The following is a 27,485-nucleotide window of genomic DNA, read 5'->3' on the forward strand; positions in this document are numbered from 1 at the left end:
TCATGTGCACATTTGTGTGTGCATTGTCATTAGGGTTGCGAGATTAACATGAACGACCTGAAGTCTCCTCGTTAGCCTGCACCCAACCCAGGCAGCAGGGAGAGGGATTAAATCTCCAGGTGGGCAAGAGTGCATTAAAAAAATATATATTGAGAAAACCATGCACACAACTTGCAAGCTTCCGCCCAGCAGGATCTGGCTGAAGATTATTGCATAGACTCTCACGGGGTGTTTGTTCCAGGTGAAGCCATGTCTTCCTTCATTATGCAGATCCTATGAAGGGCTTAGGGTTTGAAACAAAGGAGGAGTCCTATTGGATTAGACCAAAATTACACGTGGTCTAGTATCCTGCTTCAAAGAGTGGTCATCCAGATGTTTCTCAGAAACCCACAAGCAGAGCAGGAAGGCAACAGCTGTTGCATCCAACATTTTCTGTTTAACAGAACAGAAGCAGCTCTTTTTGCTTCCATTTGTAATAACAAGCAACAAAATGCATTTCAGTCTTTATTCTGTCGGCAATGTGAAACAGGTCATCGTTATCTGTCCGGGGTTGATCTGGAACCAAGATCAAAAGCACCGGCATTTATCAATTGCATATTTCCTGAAGGTCAGTCCCTGGTGTTACATGGACTGGTACTGTAGGGTTGAAAGGTCAACTAAAATGACTTCAAGCTAATGTGTCTCAAGTTAAAAATGAAGGTAGGTCAGTGTAAATGATAGGGAATAAAATACTCTGTTAGTACTGTATTCTGTTATGAACTTATGGCTGCTGCTGGAGACCGAATGCAGGACTTGGTGAATGATTAATCTATTCCATTGAAGTTGTTTTAATGTTCTGACATGGAGTTATTTATCTGGAAGTAAACGTCAGGGAGTGGCCAGTAGTTTAAACAGTGAGTTAACTATATACCCATGCGGTGAGAGACTGAGGGAAATGGTGCCACCTAATTTTGTCCATTCAGCCTCATTTTATTCTGTGATTAGTTGTTGCCAACCTATTGGGTTACAGACATAAATCACCTTCTCCTTGCCATCAGCCACCATATCAGAGTTACTCATATGTTTTCATTACGCAACAGTGCTTACAAGCTAATTCAAGCAAAGCAGTTACTCATTTCAAGTCACATGTACGTGGCTGAAATGTTTGTGAATGTCATTCTTCAAAATAATAATCATAGTCATAATCATAATAATTTATTATTTATACCCCGCCCATCTAGCTGGGTTTCCCCAGCCACTCTGGGCGGCTCCCAACAGAATATTAAAAACACGATAAAACATCAAACATTAAAAACTTCCCTAAACAGGGATGCCTTCAGATGTCTTCTAAAAGTCAGATAGTTGTTTATTTCCTTGACATCTGATGGGAGGGTGTTCCACAGCGCAGGTGCCACTACCAAGAAGGGCCTCTGCCTGATTCCCTGTAACCTCACTTCTCGCAGTGAGGGAACCGCCAGAAGTCCCTCGGAGCTGGACCTCAGTGTCTGGGCTGAACAGTGGGGATGGAGACACCCCTTCAGGTATACTGGGCCTTCAGGTATACTAGGGCTTTAAAGGTCAGCATCAACACTTTGAATTGTGCTCGGAAACTTACTGGGTCATAAACATCTATTCCTTAATCTCAACGATCCAGTCGGGTTGTGATTGTAATGTTTTAAGCTGGTTTTAATGCTGTGTTTTATATTACTGTAAACCCACACTGGGACTTTCCAGTAAAGGGCAGGTAATAAATATAAGCACCACTAACACCTGGACTTATCACTGAGTGTACACTTTGCCAGAGAGCTGCAGCAGCCAATCTGATGAATGAACACAAATATATCATCTTTACATTACATTTTAAGGTGTACTCTAAAAACTATAAAGTGTGATGTAGCCTTTCAGAGTGTTCCAACCTATGAAATTAAAACTAAAATTGAACTGCGGCTAACCAAGTATATCAACAAGGAGGGTGATCTAACATAGCATGTCAGGCCATTGATCCACCCACCCATCAACATTCTCCACCCATCAATGTCATCACCGTTGACTGGCAGTGACTCCACCTGGTGATACCCCTCAGCAATCTTTAGTATGCCAAGAGGAATAACGGTTGAGGGAGCACGTTGGTGGTTGAGTCATCGCATGCGCCTTGTCTGTTTCATCAGGCCAAATCAACTGAAACTGATCCGACAATTTTGCAACAGACAATGTGCTGGAAAACCTGCTGGAATGTGGAAGTGGCATTAAGGGTGCTATGGAGGCAATGAAGAAAATGTTAACGGACCTCAGACAATCGTGGAATGAGTATATGTGCTATAAGCAACAATGGCTTGCGACCATCAGCTCTTAAAAGAACTACCATCTGTTTCTCTTCTCTGCCCAACCTTCTTCTGGAAGGCTTTAAGATTTAAATTGCCCTTGTTCAGTGTAGCCAACCCATCTAATAGCCATTGGTATTCTTGGTCCCTGTGTAATTGTCTGAGGCATTTGACTGAATCCAGCTTTTATTTTTTAAAGTTTAAATGCTGCAGCAGAGAACATTAGTCATTCCTCCACCAATGTCTCAGCTCAAGCCTGAGACTTCCTTTATAATGAATTTATGAACAGAATGGAGGGGAAATCGTTCTTTTGAACTCATTTCATCCTCTTTCCATCAGAGAAGAAGAAAAGAGGTTAATCATCTCCCACTGAGCAGGATACACACAGGGGCTGCACGCACTGTCCAAATTACTCAGAAGTAATTACAAAAGGACTTGAAACATAATCCAGATCTGTCATCCAGAGGAAAAGAAATGTAGTTCCCACTGGGAATTGCAGCCACTTATTGCAGGACTAAATATGGCTGTTTCTTAAAATAGCACATTGTTTCTTTTACTGGGCCAGCTTATCCCATCTGGCGTGCAATCATGGCTTGTGAATAAAAGGAACGCATTTCAGGACCCAAAATTATTGTATTTTGCATACTAATTGCATACCCCAGGATATTGCAGAAGAAAATAGCTACACTTGTGACATTTTTACAGGTTATGCGAACTCAATCCATTTTTGTATTACAGTACACTTGTAAACTGAATTTTTAAAAACTATTAAAAAATACATGTGTTTATATATGTGTGTGTGTGTGTGTGTCCTTATCTACACTGGATTTCTCATTAGTAACTTTCACAAAAGATGCACGTCCTGGTATGGTTTTGCCTTTCCCAAACATACCTTGGTCAGTGATGGGGTGGCCAAGATAGTTCCATAGTGGTACTAAAGTATTGCATTTTAGATTCCAGTTGATGCTGCAAGCCTTCAAACAGCTAAGGCTGTCAGGAACCATGGGAACCATTTTCCCCATGGTTCCCAGTATTCTAGAGAATGCTCATGGCAGCATCAGTTCCAAATAAGCTGAAAAGCATGTGGGATATAGTTCCCATAGCTTTTACTGTGCCTGGATGCTGTGCACGTGCTTGAGGCTGCATATCAGAAGCTCTGCTGTGGGTTCTACCACAAACTCTCGCCACTCCTTCTGTGCCCCAGTAAGTAAGGGGGAAGGGGGCAGAGATAAGGGCCCTTATTGGGGGCACCATTATAAGAGCTCAATCCATTCCTTCCTAAATGGAAAACTTTCCTCTGTACCTTTCTGTGTTGTGCATTTCTGATTTGAAATGCGTTTGATGTGCATTTCGCGCCAGGCATAGACAAACTCGGCCTTCCAGATGTTTTGAGACTACAATTCCCATCATCCCTGACCACTGGCCCTGTTAGCTAGGGATGATGGGAGTTGTAGTCCCAAAACATCTGGAGAGTCGAGTTTGCCTATGCCAGGACCAGCCCATCAGTTGGCAACTTCCTCTGTTAATTTAGCACGCATTTTTCTATAAAGCTACTTCTCTAAAAGCTATGAAAGGAAGCAGAAGGCACAGCTCTTCAGAATGTTGCTTGCTGATAGGATGTTCCACTGCAACCATGGCCAATGGGGTGACTTCTTTCCCCATTCTATTCTTGTTGTTATTCTTATTACCATGTACTTTGTTCTACTCCTTACCCCCCCCCCAACCTTTTAACAATTAACTGTCTGTTTACTACACACTGCAACACGTCCCCCCCGCCCTCAGTTCAGTCATGATACCTATTGGCGCCTACATATTTACAAAACAGCACTTGAGGAATTGTAATACATTATGTCAGATCTCTCTCTTTGGGAGGTCTGGAGTATTCACATCAACACCCATCTTCTGACTAAAAAAATGTTTCATTCTCTTATCCAAATCTCTGTGCTATTTTCCTAACACTTAAAATTATCGACACTGAACATGGCTCACCCTTTGGAAATGTAAGCATACACAGAAAGAAAATATATGATTGTACACAATTATTTATTAGGAGAATTTATATTTGAAATTGCCACAAACTCCCAGTTTGAGCCACTAACAGCCTAACCCACACACTGAGGATATTGGGATTTAAATCATCCAAATTTCTGGAGTACCACAGTTTCCCAGAAAGTATGGTCCCACCCCTGAACCTTGACTGAGGGAGGCAGTATTAACTGGGATTTCCTACCTTTGTAGGAAGGATAACTGTCCAAAGTTTGGGGAAAAGATTGAAAGCATACATAGTATTGAGCCTGGAGTGTTAAACTGTATGACAGGCACCTCTAATCCCTGGATCCAGCAAGTGTGAAAATCTAATCAAGCCTTCTAATTCCCGGAAATAGCCAAATTGGCTTCCTGGTGAGGTGATGGGGGATTAAGGGGTATGGCAAATGGGCCCCTCCCTCAACAGACAAAGCCAGAGTTTGGAGCAGAGTTTTGCAACTGATGTGACCTAGAAGTTAAAGCAATGAGCTGGGGAGTCAGAACAATGTTTGACAGCTATGTTTGAGTTGTCTTTGAATCCAAAGCTTTGGCTATGGGAGAAGCAAGACCGTTTTAAGGTGCTAAGACTGTGAAACCTACTATGATAGGCTCAGGTTGCATCTATGTGTTAATAAGCCATAAGTTCCACTGTCCCTCATTCCAAGGAAACCAAACCCTGGGTGAGAAACCCTGTGGAATCTCTCACAGGCCAGATATTGGGGTGGTGTGCCAATATCTAAGCATAGGTGTAAAAGATGCATTCAATTGAAGCTATACTCTCAGTGGAGCAGTAGGTCATTTTAGACTTAACATTCTCTTGAGGGGTTTCTTTAAATGGAAGTCAGTATTATTTCGCTGACATCAAATGATCTTACATGCCCCCATCTCTTGAGATAGTAATATGCATTACTTCAATTCCTTCAAAATGTGGCAATCCAGCTCGGTTGTAAATAATACAGTGGTACCTCGGGTTAAGTACTTAAGTTGTTCCAGAGGTCCGTACTTAACCTGAAACTGTTCTTAACCTGAAGCACCACTTTAGCTAATGGGGCCTCCTGCTGCCACCATGCTGCGGGAGCACGATTTCTGTTCTCAACCTGAATCAAAGTTCTTAACCTGAAGCACTATTTCTGGGTTAGCGGAGTCTGTAACCTGAAGCGTATGTAACCTGAAGCATATGTAACCTAAGGTACCACTATAATAATAATAATAATAATAATAATAATAATAATAATAATAATTTATACCCCGCCCTTTCCGGTTCAGAAAACCGGGCTCAGGTCAGCTAACAACAAATTTAAAACACTTAATTGATGTAACCAAAACAGCATAAAATACAGTATAAAATGTGAATAACAATAAATTCAGAATTAAAAAATCAATTTAGGGGGGAAATCCATCTAATAAACATTAGATGATCACCAGGGCTAGCTGGCTAAATTAGTCCTATTTGGGCCAGCGAGGAGACCAGGGGATAATTAGCTGTGGTATCCCAGAGCGGGTAATCTTCATAAAAAGGGGACGGGAAAAGAAGGAAGGGGAATAAAAGATCAGGCTAAGTTCAATTTGAAAGCCAGGTGGAATAGCTCTGTCTTACAGGCCCTGTGGAAGGAAGTTAAATCCTGCAGGGCCCTGGTCTCATGGGACAGAGCATTCCACCAGGTCAGAGCCATCACTGAGAAGGCCCTGGCCCTGGTGGAGGATAATCTAATATGATGGGCTTCTGCTCATTCTGATGGGTGGTCCTGGACTTTGGCTCCAACATCCCACTTGCATAACACCGCTGCACTGTGTACTTCAGTTATTGTAAGTTCGGTAAAGATGAATTTAGAGGTTTCGCTGAAAACGGATGAGTTGCCATATTGCATTTTAAAATGCTTCTGTTTGCTGTGAGTAGCACAGAGGACATAGAAAAGGGGACGGGAATTTATGAGCACCAATGAATCACGTTTTATTGAGTCAGATTTACTAATAGTGAGATCATAAAAAGAGACAAATAACAGTCCCTGAGTTTCATCAGGGAAGGAAGTCAAAAGACAGAGTGGAATGTAATCTCCCGAGACAACGCTGCAGAGAGTCTGATAAATAGAAACAGGACATCTTCAAAGGCATATGAATGGATCCCAAGGGTGAGGTCTGTGCAACACAGCAACAAATCTTTCAGGAGGGGGGAAAAAGGACTATGGCAGCATATAATGGAGGAAGTGGGAAATCTAATTACCGTATTTTTCGCACTATAGGACGCACCTTTCCCCCTCCAAAAATGAAGGGGAAGTGTGTGTGCGTCCTATGGTGCGAATGCAGGCTTTCGCTGAAGCCTGGAGAGCGAGAGGGGTCGGTGTGCACCGACCCCTCTCGCTCTCCAGGCTTCAGGAGAGCCCCACCGCCAGCCCCACAAGCTCGGGGGACAGCGGGAGAGGCGCAGCGTGCCCTTCCCGCTGTCCCCCGATTTGGCTAGAAGGCTGGCGGGGGGGAGAAGCCTGCTCCTCCCCGTCGCCAGCCCCGCAAACTCGGGAGATAGCGGGAGAGGCGCAGCGCGCCCTTCCCACTGTCCCCTGACTTGGCTAGAAGGCTGGCGGGGGGGAGAAGCCTGCTCCTCCCCGTCGCCAGCCCCGCAAACTCGGGAGACAGCGGGAGAGGCACAGCGCGCCCTTCCCGCTGTCCCCCGACTTGGCTAGAAGGCTGGCGGGGGGGAGAAGCCTGCTCCTCCCCGTCGCCAGCCCCGCAAACTCGGGAGACAGCGGGAGAGGCGCAGCGCGCCCTTCCCGCTGTCCCCCGACTTGGCTAGAAGGCTGGCGACGGGGAGAAGCCGGCTCCTCCCCGTCGCCAGCCCCGCAAACTCAGGAGACAGCGGGAGAGGCGCAACGCACCATCCCGCTGTCCCCCGACTTGGCTAGAAGGCTGACGGGGGGGAGAAGCCTTCTCCTCCCCGTCGCCAGCCCCGCAAACTCGGGGGACAGCGGGAGAGGCGCAGCGCGCCATCCCGCTGTCTCCCGACATGGTTTGGAGGCTGGCGGAGGGCTTCCTCCTCCCCCAGCCCCGCAAGCTCCCAGAGCGATGCCAAAGCTGCGCGCAGCTTCGGCATGGCTCTGGGTCCCGTTCTGGGGGAGGGGGAAGCTCGGGCTTCCCCCGCCACAGCCCCGCGCCTGGTGGGGGGGGATAATTTTTTTCCCCTTTATTTCCCCCCCCAAATCTAGGTGTGTCCTATGGACCGGTGCGTCCTATAGTGCGAAAAATACGGTACATCAATACATTTTTTTTTAAAAAATACACACCAAAAGAATGAGAACAAGATTAATCTGCAATATAAAAAAAATAATTAATGTCTAATTATTTATAGCATTTTTGTCCTACTCTTCAGCAAAAATATAAATAAAAAGGCCTCCTGGAGCAGGTTACAAAGATCTGTAGCAAGACATCCCCTTTGCTTAGTTTTAGGAATATGCAATGACATACCCTCCAACCTTTCTCCGATGAAAACAGGGACATCCTAAAGAAAAGCGGGACATTCTGGGACTTCCCACTAAAGCACAGCCTGGTAGAAATAAACTGAGCTATGGAATATTAATCACCCTCTGAAGAATGTAGTTTCCTGGAAGAATATCTCTTTCTTCTCTTATGAGCAGTGACTTTTTGAGGCCAAGCATTGTAAGCAGTATATTCAGTTTTTGAATACCGCTTACTTGAGGCATGCTGGCGGCTCCATCCTTACAAGGAAACATCAGATAAGACACGTTCTGCATAAAGTTTTAAAAAGCTGTAGATGAGCTGACTTAATGAAACAAATGCTTTGATGATTTAATGACTCAAAAACCTCCTTCGTTTGAGGTTTTTAAGCAGGGGTGGGATGGCCACCAGTCAAGGATGTTTTAGTTAAGATTCCTGTATGCAGGGGGTTGGACTAGATGACCCCCGGGGTTTTCTTCCAACTCTGCAAATCTATGATTGTATGAAAGCATCAAAAGAAAGAGGGAGGCTTTCCCCCAACAAACTCAGCGGGGGGAGCGGGGATTCAAAGAGTTTCTTCACGGCTGCGAGTTAACTCATCATGACTTCCTTGCAACCCCTGATGAAGGCCTTTGGCAAAGACAGCATCCTGGTGTCACTAGCAGAAATGTGCTTCAGGCTCTGGTCAAGAGATTCAATAAGCCATTTAGCAAGAACTCTTTCCAGCATTTTGCAGGAGCAAATCCGGTTTTGCTAAAAGAGAGCTGTAGCTCTTTATATTTCTGTGATACAGGCGTATTCTCATAAACATGTTTTTCACAAATGTGCTTCAGAATGTTTGCTGTAGATGCCCAGGCACCACAATATTGATAAGCTGGGATGTGTGCAGAGGAGGGAAGCCAAGATGACCAAGGGTCTGGAAACCAAGTGTGGCGTTTGCCCTCCTAGGTGTGTGACATCATACTGGGTCATAAGGAAAGGGTTAACTAAGTGTAAAATGATTAACCAATAGGAACCCAAGGGGAGTAGTTAGAGTTAGGGTGGTTGAGAAGTCAGTCTGGAGTTAGAGAAGAGACAGAGAGGATAAGTCTGTGGGTTGGGCTAGTCTGATGTGAGAGAGGGAGAGAATCTGTTAAGAGGAGTCAGTCAAAGAGTTGAGATAATCAGTCAGAAGGTATTAGGAAGGTATAGGCCGGTAAAGAAACTAAAGTTAAGAAACTGACAGGAATATTATCTGAGAAACCATAAACTTGTTAATGCTTATAAAATAAACTTGTTTATTTGGTTCAGTTTTAACAACTGTCTGGACTCAGTGTTTTACCCGAGAGTAACGGGTTGATGGCAGCGGAGAAGCGAGCACAGTGGTGGCACAGGGATCAATAGACTGTTAAATGTCCAGGGACCCTGTGTGATCGCCACACCAAGCCTTATGAGGAATGGTTGAGGGAACTGGCTATGTTTAGCCTGATAAAGAGAAGAGTGGGAGGAGATATGATAGCCATCTTCAAATATCTCAAGGGCTGTCACATGGAGGATGGAGCAAGGTTATTTTCTCCTGCTCCAGAGAGTAGGACCCATACCAATGGCCTCAAGTTACAAGAAAGGAAATTCCGATTAAACATCAGAAAGCACTTTCTGACAGTAAGAACTGTTTGACAGTGGAACAGTCTCCCTCAGGAGATTGTGGACTCTCCTTCCTTGGAGGTTTTTAAGCAGAAGTTGGATGGTCATCTATCATGTATGATCTAGTTGAGGTTCCTGCCCTGCAGCAGATTGGACGAGATAATCTTCCCATGCTGCAATGCTGTCACTCTGTGATTCTATGTAAAATACTTTATGCTAATAATAATAATAATAATAATAATAATAATAATAATAATAATAATAAATTATTTATACCCCACCCTCCCTGGCCAAGACCAGGCTCAGGCAGCTAACACTGAATAGAAATACAGTAAAAACATTTAAAAAACCAAAACCAAACAAACAATTGATTAAAATATGTTAGAATGCAGCTTAAAATGCAGCCTCGTTTTAGTGGTAGCCCATAGATCAAAGTCATAAGGGGAGAAAACGGCAAATATTCACTGGGGCCAACTATCCATGCTGGGCCAGCAAAAAGAGCCAAGGAAAATTTTATATACAAAATCCCATATAAGAGGATGCAATGTGTGAAGTGACCATAAAACAGTCCTGTTAGTTCATCAGATGAGGCAAACCCTATGCTAGGATGAGCACTGTCTTCTGCTTGGAAGTGCAAAGGCCTGTCTGATCCAAGTCGAGTTTAAAAATAAAGAACCATCAGAAGGGAGATCAAGAGTCTTGAAGTTGCCTGCCAACAGTTAGCTGCACCTCAATAACAGACCAAACAGGCACAATCCGCTCTTCTCTGGACAAATACACTGTCTTTCTGTTTAAAGTATAGCAGTTATTTCTAGATTTGAATCAACGCATATAAATCAGTGCATGCAAATCTTATGCCAATATGCCCTCTCTTTTTGGATGGTGCACAAATCGTAACCTTACAATTGAGGCAGTTATGTTAGAGATATGGACAATCCAGTCTCCAGCAAGACACACACACAAGATCTAGCCAAAAAAGACTCAAATTTGTGTGAATTGCAAATAGAGGAATCAGCAATCATCCACCAAGACTCCTGGGAGAGAATTTTCTTGGCCATCTAATGCAAAAGTCTCCTGCCACCTCAAACGTCTTTAATTGTTTCAAACACTGAGGCCCAGAGGGAAGTGAACAGATTGAGAAAGTGACCTATAAATAGTTTAAAATGATGACTGGGTTATCGCAAGACCAAAGCACAACTGCTTATTTAATTTCTGGAGCCAAGGTGATGACATGTAAAATATAAGCAAGAAATATAAATTAGCCCAAGGCTATAATTTTAATGAAACCAGTGCTCTTTTGCTGACATTTCCAAAACCCACATGCACATTACAATTGGGGAAAGGATGAAAATTTTGCCCCTGAAGTGCTAGGCTGTATTTTTTACATAAGATAGCTATCTGCTGTGACTATCAAATAGTCCAATTCCTGATGCATGAAACAAACACAGTCATGTGACATAGGTTGGCACTAAAGTAAGTATACCAGTGATCTTGCCAAGTTCTATGATTCTACTATCAGTTAAATCTGTAGTGTCAGTGCCTTCACTTAAATTTCAGATTATTCATTTCAGATTATTCAGTGCATGTGTTGTTTCAGCCCTTTTTCCAATAGTGATTGATTCTTTGTGATAAAATAAAAATGTACAAAATACGCCACAAGTTAAAATAAGATGCATGTGAATTGATAATCACGACTCCTCTTATTCATCTTGACTCACCAAAAGTCTAGAAATGCTGATAATCTCTGCTAGACAGTTCCGTCCCACAACAGTGCAAAGCATTATTTAGGAAGATCATCTATGTCTAATCTACCTGCTTGTGTATGCATAAAATAAAGAACAGCAAGTGGTATAACTTCCCAGGCATTAAAAAAATAATAATCACATATTCTACCAGTGGTTTAGCTTGTACAGACTAGACTCTTCCAGTCAATAGGAGGCATTTTGTATTAAGCAACTCAAAATAATTGGCAGAACATTTCAAAAGAATTACTGTGTGCCTCGGGTCGCGTTGCTGTGGGTTGCTTATTCTTTCTTTCTCAACCCACCTGAAAAGTGCAATCACATTTCAGAAACGTCTTCCTAGATTGCCAGCAGCTGTGGAGACATTAAAATGGTAGCCTTGCTTATGCCTTGAGCAACTGATAAAAAGATATAAACTCACAAAGCCAAGTTCCCTGCTTCAAAATCATAACAAGACGCCTTCTTTGAGATATCTAAGTTTCCTTAGGTGCACCTGCCTGGGACATTGGCAGGTCTGGAAGCCTCCCTTGCACTATATCAAATGCCCATGAGTCATATGTTGTCTTCTGTTGTTTCTGGGAAGCCCTGCCCAAGCCCTGAACCTGGGAGGTGGTGTGGTAGCTCCAGTCTACACACAGAGTTCACCTGTGTTGATGAGAAAGCTTGATGTTCCTATTTGGGGAAGGGCCGTAGCTCAGGGGTGAAGAATCTGCTGTGCCTGCAGATTGTCCCAAATCCAATCTCAAGTATCTCTAGATCATTCTGGGAAAGATCTCTTTCTGAAACCTAACTGCAAGTTAGTGTGGACAATTTAGGGGGGGACTGCAGCAGATTGTTTACCTTTAAACAGAAATACTCTCTCCGTAGATTTGCACGGAAGGAGGGATATTCTGCAACTCCTAGACTGGCTGATGGGGGAAGCAAATGCCCAAAGGGTACCTGTTGAGGGTTGGCATTCTCTTCCCCACAACTGCCTCCTTCAACTTGAATAGAGGGTAAACGAAAATGTCTGAGCACAACAGGGAAGACTTTAAGTCAGTAGTTTTCAACCAGTGTCCCATGGCAACCTGGGGTGTCTTGAAGAAGAAGAGTTTGGATTTGATATCCCGCTTTATCACTACCTGAAGGAGTCTCAAAGTGGTTAACATTCTCCTTTCCCTTCCTCCCCCACAGCAAACACTCTGTGAGGTGAGCGGGGCCGAGAGACTTCAGAGAAGTGTGACTAGCCCAAGGTCACCCAGCAGCTACATGTGGAGGAGCAGAGACGCGAACCCGGTTCACCAGATTACAAGTCTACCGCTCTTAACCACTACACCACACTGGCTCTGAATGATGGTCAGGGATGCCACAGGCAACACTGGTCTCTGCCCCTCTTTCCTTCCCTCCCTCTTCTGATGCCCTCTCGTGTCTCTGGCTCCCAAAGACTTGTACAGCTGTTTGTTGCAGCAGCCCTGGCTACAAGCTCCCCAGGCAAATTGTACGTTTGGGGCTGGTCAGGGGATACTGGTTGCCAGGAGCTGAGGCAGCCTTGGAGTAAGCAAGCAAGTGGGTGAGGGAGCCAGGCCAACTAGTCTACCAGGACGCCCAAGGAGAGGGGAGAGGAGAGGAAGCTGAGAGTGTACTCCACAAGAGAGGGTGTTCAAAAAAGGGTGAGAGACTGTCAGCTCTGCAATCAAGGGGTGACATAACTGGGCTTCTGAGCCCCACAGGGGTGCTGCAGAAAGAATGTAGTTGGTCAAGGGAGCTGTGGACCGAAAAGGGTTGAAAACCTCTACTTTAAATGGTTTTTCAAATGCCCCATTAGCATCCAAAAGTAGTACTGATCGTGTGACCCAGGGAAGGCATTGAATGAGTGGCTGGAGATATCTGTGAAGTGAAAGACTGCAGGCCTGATGTCAGGGACAAAACAATCAAAACAGGGAGAAAGGTTGTTTTCTGCTGCTCCAGAGAAGCGGAAACGGAGCAATGGATCCAAACTGCAGGAAAGAAGATTCCACCTAAACATTAGGAAGAACTTCCTGACAGTAAGAGCTGTTTGACAGTGGAATTTGCTGCCAAGGAGTGTGGTGGAGTCTCCTTCTTTGGAGGTCTTTAAGCAGAGGCTTGACAACCATATGTCAGGAGTGCTCTGATGGTGTTTCCTGCTTGGCAGGGGGTTGGACTCGATGGCCCTTGTGGTCTCTTCCAACTCTATGATTCTATGATTCTATGATTCTATGAATCTGGGGCAGGGAAGAAAGCCTCGCCACCCAAGACCAGGAGCCAGTGTGGTGTAGTGGTTAAGAGCAGTAGACTTGTAATCTGGTGAACCGGGTTCGTGTCTCTGTTCCTCCACATGCAGCTGCTGGGTGACCTTGGGCCAGTCTCTCAGCTCCACTCACCTCACATAGTGTTTGTTGTGGGGGAGGAAGGGAAAGGAGAATGTTAGCCGCTTTGAGACTCCTTCGAGTACTGATAAAGCGGGTTATCAAATCCAAAGACCCTACATTGCAAGGGGTTGGGCTGGATGACCCTCAGGGTAAGGTTACCAGACGTCCCCGTTTCCCGGGGACAGTCCCCGGATTTACAAATCAGTCCCCTGACAAAATCCGTTGAAGTTGAAAAGTGTCCCCAGATTCGTTGAAAAAAAATTGGTAACCTTACCTCAGGGTCCCTTCCAAGACTACAACTACCTTATATGAGTCAATGAAACAGGAAGCCCACAGTGCCACCATCGCCAAAGACCCTTGATGGGGTGACCAAAGACCCTTCACCCACCCAGTTTCAAGGCTGCAGACTTTTTTCTTTCCTATGCACGTCAGCGGACACAGGCTCTTATTTCACTTGCAGAGAGGTCAACGGCTGCTACTCTCGAAATAAATGCTATTCATAAGGCATTATTCAAAATCCTCACTATACTGTAACTGGTGAGGTTTTGGATGCCATTTAAAGCGTAATAAAAAGGTAAAGGGACCCCTGACCATTAGGTCCAGTCGTGGCCGACTCTGGGGTTGCGACGCTCATCTCGCTTTATTGGCCGAGGGAGCCGGCGTACAACTCCCGGGTCATGTGGCCAGCATGACTAAGCCGCTTCTGGCGAACCAGAGCAGCGCACGGAAACGCCGTTTACCTTCCCGCCGGAGTGGTACCTATTTATCTACTTGCACTTTGATGTGCTTTCAAACTGCTAGGTTGGCAGGAGCAGGAACCGAGCAACAGGAACTCACCCCATCACGGGGATTCGAACCGCCGACCTTCTGATCAGCAAGTCCTAGGCTCTGTGGTTTAACCCACAGCACCACCCGCGTCCCTTTAAAGCGTAATACGTGTTGGCTATCTCCTGACCTCTGCTCTCTTCTCCCAATATGCTTCAGTTATAACCCTTAGTGTGTTTAGTGTTTTCAGCGTGCTTGCTGATAAGCAGAGTATTTGCGGGGGGTGGGGCAGGCCTTTCCCCTGCCGTTTCAATTAAATAAAAAAGGACTGTAGGACCTTTACTCATTCACTCCCCCCCCCTTTTAATACATTGTGAAGGTCAAAACATTAAAGTGTTGTTCTGTCAGTGGTTTGAAAGTGCTAAGTTTCTCCTTTAAATCCTCATCACTGCCAAAGTTTGATCAAACATTGCTGGAATTAGCATGTTCCTTGCGCTTCTTTTAGAAGTCAAAAACTTGGGGAGATAAAAAGGAAAGCACCCTCATCCATTTTAATGCTGCAATTTAAATAGGTCATTGCTACACCTGAGGCGGCCCGGTGGGTCTCTTGGTGGAGCGAGGAGATTGGTGCACAAAATGTATTGTCACACACACACACACACACACACACACACTATCGGAAGCCAGTCTGTTCTGTCAAGAAAAAAGATTTGATACAGTTTTTGTTTTCCATCCTGCCAGAACCAATCAGGATCATATAGTAGGATTCACACCAATACTGTAATGCTTTCTTGCTGGATTTCTTTCTACTTAGATGACTCTTGGCCATGGGTAGGCAAACTAAGGCCCGGCGCCCGGATCCGGCCCAATCGCCTTCTCAATCTGGCCCTTGGACGGTCTGGGAAACAGCGTGTTTTTACATGAGTAGAATGTGTCCTTTTATTTAACATGCATCTCTGGGTTATTTGCGGGGCAAAGGAATTGGTTCATATATATTTTTCAAAATATAGTCCGGCCCCCCACAAGGTCTGAGGGACAGTGGACCGGCCCCCTGCTGAAAAGGTTTGCTCACCCCTGCTCTATGTCCTCTTCTGATTATCTTCAACTTTCATACAGATTGCTCTCATTCCCTTCATTTTGACTCAGTCCATCAAGTGAATATCCAGGCAAATAATTAGGGGTGTCATAAAAGTGCAGCAAATTCTTAATTATTGTGGTGGTGGTATCACTGCCAGGCAGGTATAGCATTTCCTTCACTGACTTTGGGTACTACACACCTTGACTTGGAACCGCCTACCAGACAAATATGTGTCACGTCCCCCACTGTGTGTATGAGTGTATATAATCTCCCATAAAATGCCCCAAATCTGTCCATTTAACCCTTCCGCCCCATCTGTCCTTTTTTAAAAAAAGACACAATAGTTTGTAATATATAAAACAGAATATATGCCTAGGACCCTCATACCTACGGGACCGCCTCTCCTGGTATGCCCCACAGAGGACCTTACGGTCCACTAATAATAACAATTTGGAGGTCCTGAGCCTCAAGGAGATTAAACTGGCCTCGACCAGGGCCAAGGCCTCTTCGGCCATGGCCCCAGCCTGGTGGAGCACTGTCTCACAAGAGACCAGGGCCCTGTGGAATCTGACATCTTTCCGCAGGGCCTGCAAGACAGAGCTGTTCCACCAGGCCTTTGGTTGGGGTTCAGTCTGACTCCCTCTCCCCTTTCATAAGAACTTGCATGAAAGTGGCCTCCCAATTTTTCTTGCAGGCTCATTTAAGTTCAGCACAAACAGTTGGGCCTGGTGAGCATTTAAGGTCCCCAGCCCTAATCTGCGGGTTGCCATCTGACTGGATTTTATTCTGATCCTGATCTGATTTTAGGATGTATTTTAATTGATTGCCAGATGTTATGTTAATGTGTTATACATTTGATGTTAGCTGCTCTGAGCCTGGTTTTGGCCGGGGAGGGCGGGGTATAAATTATTATTATTATTATTATTATTATTATTATTGTACAAACACACTGGCAGATGCATTGGGCTGTCTCCACTGGTGCATTTGTATAGTGCTGAATTCCTGCTGCCTTTTGCACTGGGGAAAGGACTGCAGAGTGATTTCATTTCACAATAAATGATATAGCCTTATAAGGGTATTATATGGTGGAGAAAGGTTATTCCCTTCTCTCTCTCTCTCTCTCGCTCTCTCTCTCTGCTTAAATGAAGGTCATGTGTGTAGGTTTCCAAACTCCCTTCCCAGACTGGGAACTGGGAACATAGCCTGGCTTAACCACTTTTGTTCCAGACGTATTTTAATCCACACTGTCAGCCTGGAGATAAGTGCCACGTGCTTGTAGGCTGGTCCTGTGCAATGGGGCTGCAGGAAACGGACTGTGAGGTTGCAGTAGTAAGGAGTTCTCATCTAGGCAGAAGGAGGGCTAGCTCCCTCAATAATAGGCAATGCCCCTGAGTAGAAATATTCAACGGTACAAAAGTCCACAGCATCTCCTGTTTGGTTAATGGGTGGCAATCCTCAATGCAAAGTTTCCTAAAAGGAAATGGCAATGTGCCATGCATGCTTATTACACAACTACTTAGTTCAGCTCCCCACAGTTCACTGATAAACAGCGCATCTTGGGTAGTTGCAGGCATTAGTGCCATTTAGGGAGGGCGAAAAAGCATTTACCAGCCTCACACAATGTTTCAAACTACCTGCTTATTCCTGAGGAGTATTTGCATTACTGGCCAACAATGTGAGTCACTATTGTTCTAAACAATTAAATGGATCTATTGTTTTAGACTAGTTAAATAGAACACTGGCTGCCGGGCAGTCATGCTTAAGGTTTTAGTGAAGGTCTATAAATCTCTTAGAAACTCAGGGCAAGAGTACCTGAGAATTGTCTTATTCCTCCCACTCCATATAGGTAAAATGTAAGGTAAAGGACCCCTGGACGGTTAAGTCCAGTCAAAGGTTACTATAGGGTGCGGCGCTCACCTCGCTTTCAGGCCGAGGGAGCCAGCGTTTGTCCACAGACAGCTTTCTGGGTCATGTGGCCAGCATGACTAAGCCACTTCTGGCACAACAGGACACAGTGACAAGTGTCAGGGTGCACGGAAATGCTGTTTACCTTGCTGCCACAGCGGTATCTATTTGTCATATCCCAGTGCAGCAGTCACAACGGTATCTGAGGAAGTGCATCTTGTAGTCGTCATCTTACATGGGGCCCTTGGGGACCCTGGTGAAGCCTTTAATCTAAGAGAATCTCTCTCTCTCTCTCTCTCTCTCTCTCTCTCTCTCACACACACACACACACACACACAAAAACACACACACACACAGAGAGAGGATGACATTCAATGTCTTGCTATGGCAAAGGTTCCATCTGCACAAGCATTGCAGCTTGCCACATGGAACTACCGGTACCTACCATTTCCTCCCCCTGTGTGCTGTTTGTGGGTTCTCTCTTAACTGCTCCACAACAGCCGGTTGTGGGGAGGGGATAAAGCCCCATTGCCCAAGTGGAAGTCCTCGCTCAGGGCTTCTGCTGATGGGTCTCATCCGCTGAACCCCTCCCACAGCCCTAAGCTGAGATTAAGAACATGTGTCTGAAAGTAGATCACGCCATCATGTTTATGAATCCCTTTTGTGCATCAGTTAGATGGAGAGACTACATTTCAGTGGTGCGAGTGGAATTAAAGCAAATGACAGGCTGAGAAAACAAAAGTGCAAGCCAGCGAGAAGCAAGTTATCACTCCCCACAAAGAGAGGGAGGGAGGGAGAGGATTGGGATATAAAGGATCACAGAGGTCCTTTTCTTGCCATGTCCCACCATACTGTGGGATCTCAAAGAGGTTACACTTTTAACTCCAGCTTCTGTAATCCTAAAACAAGCAAGGAAAACAAACGCAAAATAGCCACCATGTTGCAGCAAAATGAAACATGATAGTTGCAGAGTGTTCCAAGGTGAGTGAGGTTATCAAGCCTCAAAACTCCCCCCCCAAAAAAAAACACACAACTCTCAAATAAGATGTCTTGAAGAGGAAGAATTTGGCCGAAAACAACTTGTGTGGCATTGCATCTTGAGTATGAGAGGCTGCAATGACTTTGCTTTTAATTGCTGCACCCAAACTATACAATGACAGATATTTTATTAATAATTGCATTTTATCCACCGGCAGCCTAGACTCAGGTCACGCTTAAAGTACCTTTCTTGACAAGTTAAGCATTGAACCCCTGTTACAACTATGAAACGAAAGGTTTAAAGACATGCTGGGGTAGACTCCTATGGACCGTACCTTTAAAAGAAGAATGCACAAACTGACATGCTGGATTTAGGCTGCAAATTCCTCAGATCAGGGAGGACCTGCCTTTATTTGCTTGGAGTAATCTGCAAACATATAAATATCTAATACTTATAATCCTAATCAGGAGCAGGAGCTCTCTAAACAAATGTCCCTTCGCTTGAATGTGGAGAGTTAAGGCAAAGCTCCATTACTGTAACTGCAAACCTTGAGGTTTGCCGCACAAAACTTTGGCACAGCTTTGGCGAGGATCTAACAAAGAACTCTAATTGAGTTCTAAGCATTAGCAGTCAGCAAGGTGGAGGGGCAGCTGGCACCTGACCATGTTGCTGCTTCTTACTAGGAGGTAAAAAGGGGAGGCGGTGGTGAGGTGTGGTGAAAACGCGCTGGCAGAGCCAACCTGGTGCCCATCCCTCTCCCTAGCAATATGTAGAAAATAATAATGATGATAAGAAGGAGGAGGAGGAGGAGGAGGAGGAGGAGGAGGAGGAGGAGGAGGAGGAGGAGAACTTTGCACCCTACTATTCAGAACCTACTTTTAGGTGTAGATAGGTATTGAAGGTTTAGCTTTTTCAAATGCCGCTTTTATAAATCTAGCATGGGCACACAGTTCCCCTGAAGTCATAATTGGGTTTCCAGGCTTCAAAGCCTAAAGAGGCCCCACACTCCACATATAAAAGTATATAAGTGGTTGCAGCCCCAGGCTGGCGATGTGATAAGCGCCTTATTTATTTCATTCACATGGGAACTCACACCTTGCATCCTCCTGCTACCAAAATTAAAATGAAAGGTGATCCAGGGTAAACAGTGACTAATTAAAGAATCTGACGGGTATTCTGGGATCTCCCACAGTTACAGGTTACACTCCCTCTCCTGCCTGCAAATGGGCATGCGAAGGCAGTGACACAAAATAGATTCTGGCTCTGTGCAATACTATACTTATCCCTTGCTAAGTGTGAAACAGAATTGCAGTTGCCGCAATTGTTCGGCTCAGTGAAGGCAGACAATATGTTAGAAGTAGTTGCGGAGGATCCTTCCCTCAGAGGGATTCTGGCTTCATAACTTGCCATGCAGAAATGGGGACGGCATCACAAAACCAGTGTTTCTGGCACAAAACTAGCATACTCTTTTTGTGTGTAAATTTGGAAGTGATATGATAATGTTGGATTCTGGGAGTTTTCTAGGGCCAGCCACTGTATATTTCTCTTGCACACCCTTGAGTTTGTGGCGCAGGACTCACACAAAACTTTGGCACAGGTTTGGAGGGGTAAAATAAAGTTGGGAGAGTTGGACGGAGGGAGCGGGGAGCTAACCTTGATTTGATGCATCAGTAGATGTTTGTGGGTGGTGGCATAAAATGCAGTGTTTGTGATGCAAAACAACACAATACTTGAAGGGATGACAGATTTGGCTGAACGTAGCCAGTCAGATCGCAGGTGGCTGGCAAGAAGGAGCCATGCATGGAGGGCCCCAATGTTCTGTTGCTTTGGGGAAATTAGTGTTATGTTAAACAATCACACTGTTCGATCTGAGCATGTGTCTGTTTCCCTCCTGCTCAACTGTATACCTGCAAACAAATAGATATTGGAAAATTATTGTTAGCCTGTGAGAGGCTTCACTGAAACCACACACACTGCTGTTTAGGTTGTTTGGGGGATTTCAGATTATGTGCAGTGCACAGTGCTGTATACAATGGCTCAATGTCTTTATGAATTCAAGGAGCTCAGGGTTGTTTTGTTGTTGTTGTTTAGTCGTGTCCGACTCTTCGTGACCCCATGGACCAGAGCACGCCAGGCACTCCTGTCTTCCACTGCCTCCCGCAGTTTGGTCAAACTCATGCTTGTAGCTTCAAGAACACTGTCCAGCCAACTCGTCCTCTGTCGTCTCCTTCTCCTTGTGCCCTCCATCTTTCCCAACATCAGGGTCTTTTCCAGGGAGTCTTCTCTTCTCATGAAGTGGCCAAAGTACTGGCGCCTCAGCTTCAGGATCTGTCCTTCCAGAGCTCAGGGTATTAAGCCCCAAATGCTAAAACTTTGGAATTACCAGTTCTAGGCGTGTAAGAATGCAGGAGCCTGGTGAATCAGGCCAATGTCCCATCTAGTCCAGCATCCTATTTTCCCAACAGTCAACCAGATACCTGTGGAAAGCACACAAGCAGGACCTTCAAACATGGATTTTTGTGCTGTGTGGCACTGGCATTAGTGGAGACAGACTAGGTAGCCAGTTTCTTTCACCCGCGTTGCCAGTTCTGTACAGTGTCTCTAATCACAGAACACACACTGCACGGCCCATATCAAGGGCAATTGCTCACTGCTCTATGGACATCCATTAGTTCTCCAAGGAGCAATGCATCCCATTTTTATAGTTTGGTAATGGTTTTCTGATTCTGTCAGGCACTGTCGTATGCAACTCAGACCAAGAAACTGCAACAAATCACAAGTGGAAACGGTTACAGAAACCTCCGACCTTCCCTTTCTCACTTGATCCATTTGTAACTGCCAGCCTTGACTGAAAATCAATGCCAGGATGTGTCCATAAGGACCAGAGTTGTGGACATCATTGACTTTGGGATAAGACTTTCCTTCAGTCAGGTTGCAAGCAGCCAGTTGTTTAAGTCTATGCATGAAAGCTCACCGGTTCTTAAAACATGAATGGGTTTTTCAAAAGCCTCTGTGTCAACAAAAGAATACGCAGTACAGTGGTACCTCGGGTTACATACGCTTCAGGTTACATACGCTTCAGGTTACAGACTCTGCTAACCCAGAAATAGTACCTCGGGTTAAGAACTTTGCTTCAGGATGAGAACAGAAATCGCGTGGCAGGAGGCCCCATTAGCTAAAGTGGTACCTCAGGTTAAGAACAGTTTCAGGTTAAGAACGAACCTCTGGAACAAATTAAGTTCTTAACCCAAGGTACCGCTGTAGACTGCTTTTACTGCTTCACAGATCTTTTGGTTCCTTCACCCAACTCCTCTCCTCCTTGCTGTTGGAGCAAAAATACACTCCGGCTTACTATAGATGGCAGGAAGACAGATTGGTCAAAGGCGGCAAAGTGCAAGTAGATAAATACCGTATTTTTCACTCTATAGGATGCATCCGAACATAGGACGCACCTTGTTTTAGAGGGGGAGAACAATAAAAAAAATCTCCCCCTCTCTGCGCAGCGCCCTTTCATCGAAGCGGTAGGAGAAATGGAGCCCCTTCCATTTCTCCTCCCGCTTAGCTGAAGGGGCACTGCGCCTTAGCTGAAGGGGCACCTACCCTTCTGCGAAAGGAACCTGAAGCCTCCGGAGCACAGCGGGAGCTCCCGCTGAGCTCCGGAGGCTTCAGGCAGCTATCTTTGAAGCCTGGAGAGCGAGAGGGGTTGGTGCGCACCGACCCCTCTTGCTCTCCAGGCTTCAGCTGAGCTTCCCTCACCGCCAGCCCCGGGGAGCAGCGGGAAGGCTGCACGCAGCCTTCCCACTGCTCCCAGAGCTTGTCGTGGCTGGCTAGGGAAGCCCGGGTTCCCCCCACCCAGCCCCAGGGACCACACATTCACTCCATGAGACGCACAGACATTTCCACTTAGATTTTAAGAGGGAAAAGGTGCGTCTTATGGAACAAAAAATACGGTAGGTACTGCTCCAGCAGGAAGGTAAATGGCATTTCTGTGCGCTGCTCTGGTTCGCCAGAAGCGGCTTAGTCATGCTGGCCACATGACCCGGAAGCTGTATGCCGGCTCCCTCAGCCAATAAAGTGAGATGAGCGCCACAACCCCAGAGTCGCCCACGACTGGATCTAATGGTCAGGGGTCCCTTTACCTTTACCTTTATCACATTGTAAGAGGAAACTAGTGTTTGAGGGGAAAGGCTACTGAGCTCTCCCTGCCCCTGTTTTATATGTAAGGTTCAGGGCTGGGCCAAAGATATTTTGGCACCTGAGGCGAACCACAAAATGGCGCCCCCTTCCCCTCCAGGGAAGAAGTGGGGAGCGAAGAGCGACACCAGGAACAAATGGGGAATAAAGATCTCCACTCTGATCTGCAGCTCCTGAGGATCCTGCTGCCTGAGGCTCATGGGTGCCTTAGTAAGGTTTGTTTTTGCTTTTCTTTTGTTTTCTTTTGCTTTGTTTTCTTTCTTTCTTTTGCTTTTCTTTTGTTTTTGTATGTAGGAGAATTTACCTGCAGTCTGGAGTTGTATTGCCCAGATGCTGGTTTGCCACCTCAGGGGAGGCCTATGTGGCAAAGAGTTCTAGCAAGTTCCAAAATGACAGGCTGCCTCCTTTGCACGCCTTCATAATCTGAAGTAAACTAGCTCCAGGCTGTAATAAAAGACATATTGGGTTTTGGCTTCCCTTTAATTTAACATAATCACAAAGCTACAGTTGACTAATTTCAATTGCTTGACTCAACTGCCGCCCTTTTGCCATACACTTAGGCTTTGCTATTGGAAAAAGAATAACCAGATGCTGTAACTGCTTTATAAGCACACACACAAATGGCAGTCCTAGCAGCTTGTGCTGGCATGACCCAGCAAAGTCGATTCATCTCCGTCAGCACAGGTGTGCTTTGGATCGAGGCAAATATATACTGTGAAAGGCGAAATCAAACAATTAAGCATTGTTCCTACTTGGCAATGGGATAGTGGATGTTTTTATAAGGAATGGAAGGGGACAATGCTTTCCCCCTCCTCTGAAGAGGTTAATTATGGGCCTGGGTACTTCCAACAGGCTCCCCTGTTAAACTATTTAAATTGCTCCATCTGGTAGCTCAAAACTAGTGCTCTTGACACAGAGAAAAACAAGAAAACTGCACCATAGTAGCCAACTAGGAAGGAGAAAGAGGACTCAGCAGCTTAACACAACAGTTAATTGTCATATTCCTCTGATTTGTGAACAACACAATACGATACAATGGTTCAAGGGCATTTCTCCAAGTGGATACAGCACTGCAGCTTAACATCTTCCTGATTTTCAGCCTTCTGAAGGGTAGTCAAGGCTTGGCAGCAAGGACATTTGAATGTGTGTGTGTGACTGTGTGTAGAGGTCATCACAGGAAACAGTGGCTTACCTGACTGAAATCAACACCCCCTGAACTAGGAAAGTGATGTTAACTTACTGGAAACTGGGAAGGGGTTTTGTTGGTGTCACAACTGACTGTGGTTTGGGTTAGCAAACAAAAACAAAAAAAGCCAAATGCTGAAGAAAATATTTTTACATCTATGCAATTCTCTGCACAGCAACCCTTGGAAATAATGTCATTGATTATATCCAATCCGATTTACCTGTTAACCGTCTACTTTTCAACTGTACAGAGATACTCAATTTGGCCAGATGATGGGAGTGCAAATCCAGCTATTTTAAGCATCTCACTTTCAAAGGAATCTTTTTTAAAACTTGTTTGCAGTGTAAAAGCTAATTATGTGAATAACAGAAATTTTGCTGATGGCAATAGCAGGATATATTGATTCACCAAGTGCTAGCAGACAGACTGGAGGTGTCGTACCAGGCTCCTCTAGGGAATTAATCCAATGATTCGTTCAGGAATTTCCAGATGTAATGCTATTTCTGGCTTTCTTCATGCAAGCACCGGGGTGATAGGAAGTGAGGGAGAAACAGCTTGTTATCAGAACCACTTAGCCCTTGCTGCAGCCTGAGTGGGGAGCTGCATTTTGCTGAAGTCCAACAAACAGGGCAATTAATTCAGCAGATATTCCTATGGGGGTGGGCAGGGAACTCTCTCCCTCTTGCTAGAATTCCTCTTTTAAGAGAAGGGCTTTTCTAAATGAGATAAGTGTATCAGTTCAATAGGCTTGTCTTCCTGTTGCGCTGCTGATATCCCTCCAACATAATGGTGCTGCTGGCCTTTTTAAAGCTACATTTTCCCACTTCCCTAGCGGACGAGGTATTCACTTGCAAAGGTCAGCTGGCCTCAAATTAAGCAGCATGTACTCTTCATTGTCACTGAGTCATTGCCTTACTGATGTAAGGATTTTTTTTTAAAGGATAGCGGGTTAAGGGGCACAAGATGAACTTTTTTCCCCTAGTAGAGGAGTATGCTAACAATTTGTCAGAAGGTTTCCCGGCTGCTTTGAAGGCTCAGCGTTTCTTTCTGCTAAACGTCGCTGCCGGTTTTGGCATGGAAAAGAGCTCCTGGCTTCTCAGGATAATTTTTTGGGAGGAAAGAAGCATTTCAGCAGAGGGAGCTTCTCCTATCACCACAACTCCACACCTCCCGTGAAGGTGTTACAAAATTCAGGGGCGTCTCCAAGAGAAGGAAAGAAATTGGCAGGTTAATATACTGCCTAAGGCTGTGATCCTAAACTCGCTTACCTAGGAACAAGTCCCTTTGAACCCGAAGGGACTCAGGCTTATGTCTGAATGGACTCATGCAGAAGAATATAAGAGCATACAGCTAGTAGAATCATGGAGTTGGAAGGGACCTTGAAAGCCATCTAGTCCAACCCCCTGCAATGCTATCTCATACAGGAATCGAACCCGCAACCTTGACATTATCAGCACCACACTCAAACCAACTGAGCTATCCAGGCTGAGTAGAGTTGTAGCTGAATCTTTCAAGTGGGAAACCCTTTCTCTGACTTCAGTCAGCCACCGATTTAAAAGCAGAGGAAACAGAAAGAGAATTTTTTTCCCTTTCCCTTTCTCTCTTGTGATTCTAGAACCCAGGGACAGACATCCAAGGAAGCTGAACGTTCGAAGATTCAGGTCAGGTGAAAGAAAGGACTCCCTTCACGCAGCATGTAGTTAAACTACGCAACTTGCTCTGACAATAGGTAGTCATGGCCGCCAACTCCGATGGAATTAAAAGAAGGTTAGAGACAAATTCATAGAGGAAGAGCGGCTACTAGCCATGATGGCTATTGTTCCACTTCCACCGTTGCAAGGTTTCCCAAACTTGGGTCTCCGGCTGTTTTTGGCCCTTCATCCCTGACACTGGTCCTGCAGGCTAGGGATGCTAGTAGTCCAACAACATCTGGAGACCCATGTTTGGGAAACCCTGCACTGTTGGATACAGTATGTCTCTAAATACCAGTTGCTAGGGCTCACCAGTTGGGAGAGGGCTGTTGCAACCATGTCCTGCCTGTTTGCTTCTTGTGGACATCTGATTGGCCACTGGGAGAACAGAATACTGGATTTGATGGGCCTTTCATCTGATGCAGCAATGGGATTCTTACGCTTTTAGCTCATCACCTCAAGATCTGAATCACTAGCAAAAGAGGGGAGAGGACAGATCCCCTATTATTGGCCTAAACCAGTTTTTCCTAAACTTTGGGTCTCCAGCTGTTTCAGGTCTACAACTCCCACCATCCCTAGCTAGGAAGACCAGTGGTGAGGGGGGATGGGAACTGGAGACCCAGCTGGAGACCCAAGTTTGGGAAACACTGGTCTAAACAAACCACTCACTCTGCCTCACATATTCTCTCATTCCCTTTATTCCGCATTGCTTCTCTTTCTTGCCATTGAAACTTTAACCTGCCTTGACTCCCTAAGACTTGTGTTTTCATTCCTTTCTCCTCCTGCCCTGTTTTGCAGCGGCTCTCTGGGCACACATGTTATAACACTTTCCAGCTGCAGCTGTCATCACAGTTCAATGGACTTATTATGAGGCTTTAATTCACTGTAGCTAAACTGACTTCCTTGTGAGTCATTGCATTGCCTCGGGAGCTCCTTTTGTTTAAGTGCCTGGTAAATACAGAAAATGGAAGGGTGGTTGGTGCAAAGATCACTCCATCTAAGGATGCTGGGCTGGTAACCTGATATCTAAGGCATGTCTCCAGCAGCAGCATATGTGGAGCTGGGGTGGATCTGGCTGCCTGACTCTGGGGTCACTGCCGCATCTTCAACAGGCTGAAGCAGGGCAGTAGCAAGGTTTGAGCTGCATGGTACGTTTCCGAGCACAATTCAAAGTGTTAGTGCTGACCTTTAAAGCCCTAAACGGCCTCAGCCCAGTATACCTGAAGGAGCATCTCCACCTCCATCATTCTGCCCAGACACTGAGGTCCAGCGCCGAGGGCCTTCTGGCAGTTCCCTCACTGTGAGAAGCAAGGCTACAGGGAACCAGGCAGAGGGCCTTCTCGGTAGTGGCACCCGCCCTGTGGAACACCCTCCCATCAGATGTCAAGGAAATAAACAACTACAGTGGTGCCTCGCAAGACGAAAAGAATCCGTTCTGCGAGTCTCTTCGTCTAGCGGTTTTTTCGTCTTGCGAAGCAAGCCCATTGACGGATTAGCGGATTAGCACTATTAGCGCTATTAGCGGCTTTTAGCGGCTTTTAGCGGCTTTTAGCAGCTTATCGGATAAGCGGATAAGCGGCTTAGCGGCTTAGAAAAAGGGGAGGAAAAGGGGGGGGGAACCCGCAGGAACTCGCAAGACATTTTCGTCTTGCGAAGCAAGCCCATAGGAAATTCATTTTGCGAAGCACCTCCAAAACGGAAAACTCTTTCGTCTAGCGAGTTTTCCGTCTTGCGAGGCATTCGTCTTGCGGGGCACCACTGTACCTGTCATTTAGAAGACATTGGGAGGCAGCCCTGTTCAGGGAAGTTTTTAATGTGTGACATTTTAATGTATTTTTAATCTTTGTTGGAATCTGCCCAGAGTGGCTGGGGAGACCCAGCCAGATGGGCGGGGTACAAATAATAAATTATTATAAATTATTATTATTGTTATGGTTGCACCAATGAGGTTGCCATCACTAGAGTGCTGATACAGCAACTACAAAGCCCCAACTTTGCACGAAGCCCATCCTTGTTCATATGAGTAAATAGCGTTTCCATACAATCTGGTTTCCGTCACGGTGTTCCGTTGTGCCAGAAGCAGTTTAGTCATGCTGGCCACATGCTGGCCCACATGACCCAAATGCCGGCTCCCTCGGCCTAAAAGTGAGATGAGCACCACAGCCCCATAGTGGCCTTTGA

This window comes from Podarcis raffonei, chromosome 3, assembly GCF_027172205.1.
Source record: "Podarcis raffonei isolate rPodRaf1 chromosome 3, rPodRaf1.pri, whole genome shotgun sequence".
NCBI lineage: Eukaryota > Metazoa > Chordata > Lepidosauria > Squamata > Lacertidae > Podarcis > Podarcis raffonei.